This window comes from Fringilla coelebs (genome assembly GCF_963513975.1).
Source record: "Fringilla coelebs genome assembly, chromosome: 19".
Classification (NCBI taxonomy): Eukaryota; Metazoa; Chordata; class Aves; order Passeriformes; family Fringillidae; genus Fringilla; species Fringilla coelebs.
The window spans coordinates 3,961,529-3,966,190 of NC_140045.1; positions in this window are offsets into that span (position 1 = coordinate 3,961,529).

Below are 4,662 nucleotides of genomic sequence, written 5' to 3' on the forward strand. Positions count from 1 at the left end.
GCTTGGAAACGGTCCCCCTCCAGCCCCCGCCCCCCTTCTCCCCAGATCCTTAAAGAAATTAAACCTAGCTGCTGGTTGGCAAACTTTCAAGCGCAGCCGAGCCTGCCTTCATGACTCCCGCAGCCGGGAGGGGAGGAAATCCTCCATCCACGGAACATCCAATTAGCGCGGGCAGCGCCGGCGGGCGGCATCCCGGCGGCCGAGCTCCGGCCGGGGCAGTGACCCCTCCCCGCCTCCCGCCCCTGCGGCCGGGCGGTGCCCCCGGCCCGGGCACGACCGGCGCCTCCCCCGAGCCATCGCCCAGGGACGGGGGTCCGCCCTTCCCGGTGCGGGGGGAGCCCCGGGGGCTCTCGGAGGCAGAGCCCGGAGCTGCGGCACGTCCGAGGATGCGGGCTGGGCGACGGCGGAGGGAGCAGCGCCGGGTGGCCCCAGCCCACGGCCGGCACCGCCTCCCACGAGGAGACCCGCGGCGGCCGTGGCCGGCACCGGGCAGCCCCTGCGGCGGGACCCGGCCGCTTCCAGCCCTGCCCTCCTGCCCGCGGACAGGTGACCAGACGTGCCGGTTCATCGGGGCTCCCTGCAGGCGACTTCTCTGTCCTAGAGTCTCATCGTGAGAGGCAGGTGCGGGGTTTTACATCTTTTACCATAATTATTTGTTCCTGTATGTCAGGATGGACAACTTAACCATCTGGAGCCTGGATTAGGAACTTGAGGAATGCCTTGACTGCCGGCAAAAATCCAGCAGTTTAGCTTCTTCCAATCAAGTACAGAAATAGCAGGTTGGCAAGGGGGAAGGGCGAGCAGAGCCAGGCTGATCCACATGGTGCCAATGCCTCTGCTTTCTGCTAAAAGCCAGATAGAGCACAGTCAGAGCACAGTCCAGCACCACAGGCCATGTTTTCTTGATGAAAAGGTCCAGTACCAGATCAGACACACCTCAGCCACGAGTACAGAACTAAGCTGGAAGTCCCTCTTTTCTCTACGACCTGTTTAAAAATCAACCAACCACAAAAACAAAAAGTAAAACAAATCAGCTAGAATACCTCTGGAAAAGGAGCAGGATCTTCCATCCTGCAGTAGCAGAGCATACAGCAGAGTAGTAAAACCAGAGCCCCTGAAGAGAACTTTCCAAGCTCAGGATTCAGGTAGGAAAATGACAACAAAATAGAAGCTTTTCTGAGGAGGGCTTCTGTCCCCTTAGTGACATCAGTGAAACAGAGCAGACCTTCTGCACATTTAAAGGCAATTCCTTGAGACGTTTCTCCCTGGTCTAGAGCCCGTCCAGCCTGCTCTCCTGAAGCACAAGAACAGGATACCAAATTCAGCACTTCTGTGAAGCACTAACCCACTTCACTCACACAACACCACTCCTGCCAAAGTATTCTAGGCACTAAACAGTGATTATACAAACAATCTCTTTTTGATTGAAAAACTAAACCTCATCAAAACTTCAAAACAGATGGATAAGCAAAAATATGCTATGCCAACAGAAAGAAACAGCAGTCATTTAAAGATGTCTGTAGGGAGGAGGGAAGTGAGTTTTTAGAGTAAAGAGAGAATACATGAGCTGAATTTCAGGGGTAACAGGTTCCACTCAGCTGGGGACTGTATCATCTCTGATTCCAGACGCAAGTGGGAAAATGCCAGCTGTGAAGTCTAACATGAATGCAATCAACAACAGGGAGAACCCCCAGAACTCCTTACCTTAACACCAAACTCCCACAAAATTGAGAAATTGCTGCAAAATTACAAGTTCATTTTTCTTCTCTAAGGACTGTTTTTCACTAGTGGTAATGATAGGTTTTGGGTTTTTTATTTTCAGGGAAATATCTCTGCACATTGCACATATGAGCTACTGCTGTGCTATAATTGTCACAGAAAGGAAATTAACAGTATTCTAATGAGGAGTTTTGTTACAGACAAATTATCATCTTGCAAGTGTGTGAGGCTCTTAATTTAGAATGTCATTTCTCCCCACTGCATACCCTGGTGACTCTACCTTGGAAAACAGTAATTGCTACATAAACTGGGGGGGTTGTGGGCCACCCCAGAGCAGATGCAGACAGAAGGAAGGGCTTCAGAAGAAATGCAGACAGAAAGGACTTGAGATAATAAACCCCAATCTGTTTTCACACTCAGTCATATAGGCACCTTTCATATTCCAAATACTGCCAACAAAATGCAGATGTACATCCTCCCTGCATTGGAAGTGGCTCAAAAGGTCAGCTCATGAATATGCAATAACCCCCCTCAAAGTAGGGACCCAGCCAACATCTGTTAGCTAAGCCCTCTGGGTCGAATCTAAACACTTTGTTCACCAGTCCTTCCTCCATCCAAAGTAGCCCCAAAGCTACAAAACTTCCCAATTCTTCCCTTGTAGCTTTTACAAAACTTCCCAATTCTGACAGTTGGAGCTATGTGGAGAAACCTACCCAGCTTGATTTCCATACCAGATCTCAGCCAGCTTGCCAGACTTGGGAGGCAACTTCTGAAGGAAAATGCAGCATTTTGGATCAAAACCCCAAAATGCTGCACACAAACACAACCTTAGGAGGATGTTAGATAGCACATACACAGCTGGGATTGGATCAGACCTGTCAGATTAACCCCTTCAGACTCATGAAAACAGCTAAAAACCTCTAAGGACCACAGATGGTTTGAGACAGGGGCTTAAACTCAAGTCCAAAAGGTAACAGTGGTAAAGGACTCTTTGAACATCATACTCCTTGTGCTGTGACAACACAAGTTTACCTTTCAGAACCAATATGAATTAGACTAAATGTGCTACCATTTGGCTTCCCCCTCACTCATGGGTACTCTTCCTCCTGAAGTGAAGGAATAGTGGCAAAAAATAAAGTCCAGCCTCTCCCGTGATTTCTAACTTGTGTTGAAAGACCATCCTCGTGACCCTCCCTATTCCATATTGTACTTAGAACTTTCCAAGTGCAGTACTGTGAAAGCACTGTCTTTCCACCTGCAGCCCTCTTCTGCCACAGTAACTGTTACTGGCTGCAGCTGGTTCGAATTGTCTTTTTGGTTATAGTTAGGAAAATAATTAAATCTGCCATTAACCATTTTTTGGGGCAGTTGTCTTAAAAGGGAGCTCTCCTATCAGGTCAGCCTTGTGGTATTTTAAGATGTGTGCTTGTTTTTACCTGTCACCTGCTGGGATCATAACAGGTTCATTCCTAAACATAATAATTGTTTGAAATGGAGACCAATTAGTAATTCGAGGTTAATTTCCAACATAAAATGAAGTCTTGCTTACTATTAATCCTGAACTGACAAGCTTTCAGACAAGAGGTCAAGGCTGAGGCATGAAGGATGTGTCTCCAAGGAAGATGAATCAAGATCTTTGTCCTCTCAGTGACCTTACACCACGGTCAGGCAACCCATGCATCAGACTGAGCAGGAAGAAATTGAGTCTGGTTGTGGAAAATACAATGACAGAAGTTGTTAGAAAACTCATGGCACCAGAAGAAAGAAAAATCGCTGTTGAGAGTAAGCGGGCTGGGGTGCTGCTCCTTCTTCCCAGCACTTAATTGCAGTAGCTAACTTTTGGACATTCTTCATTATATACTCCATGAGAAGAAGAATTTCCCCTCACGGCAACTCTAATCCTCACAGGATCCAGGAGGGCTTGGCCAGTGGCACCAAGGCTCCCTCACGGAACACCAACGACCCGCCTGGATGAGGCCACAGCAGAGCTGGATAGCAAGACGCTGCTCCCTAAGAAAATTCCGCTCCCCAAGCCACTGGGGAAGGCTGTTTTATATAAGCAGGCGGGGATGCGCTCGGTCCCTCACCTGCGCCGGCCGCCTCGGGCCGTGAGGGCGGGGAGGCTGCGCCTCAGGGCAGAGGCTCTTCCCTCAGCGGGGCGGCACAACCCGCTCCGGCCGGGCCGGGCCGACGGGGCCGCTCGTTCCACACGGGAACGGCCGCTCCCGCCGGGCCGGGCCGATGGGGCCCTTTCCCGCTCCCGCCGGGCCGGGCTAACGGGGCCGACCGGGCCCTCTCCCGCTCCCGCCGGGCCGGGCCGACCGGGCCCTTTCCCGCTCCCGCCGGGCCGGGCTAACGGGGCCCTCTCCCGCTCCCGCCGGGCCGGGCCGACCGGGCCCTTTCCCGCTCCCGCCGGTGACGAGCTCGGCGCGGCCCCGTGAGCTCGGCGGCAGCGCCGCCTGGCGGCCGGTCCCGGGCGGGCTGGGGTCCCTCGGGGGATTCCCTCGGGAGCATCCCGGGACTCCCCACAGCTCCCCGGGAACGCCGCACTGCTGGAGCCTGTTTAATGAACAGGAAAATATTAACCAATTCACTGCCCACAGCCTCCTACACCCCACTGAACTACTTGGTCTTTTCTCCCAGTCTTTGTCCTTGACAGTAAACACGAAGTTCATGGTTGACTATTCGCATTTCAGCTTTTAAGCATCATAGAAGGCACTTTGGTCTTCTGATATAAATCAGAAATAACCTTCTAATGGAGGCATGAGAGAAATGCACTGCCAAGATATGTAACCTCCAACAAGTGAGAGCACCGGCAGCATCCATTTACATAAAGGACAAAGTTTTGGTGAACTCCACCTTTTGGGGCACAGGAAGGTAAAAAAAAAGAAGAAAAAGACAAACACAGACACAGTACACAGTTATTTTATTGAAATACTTGAA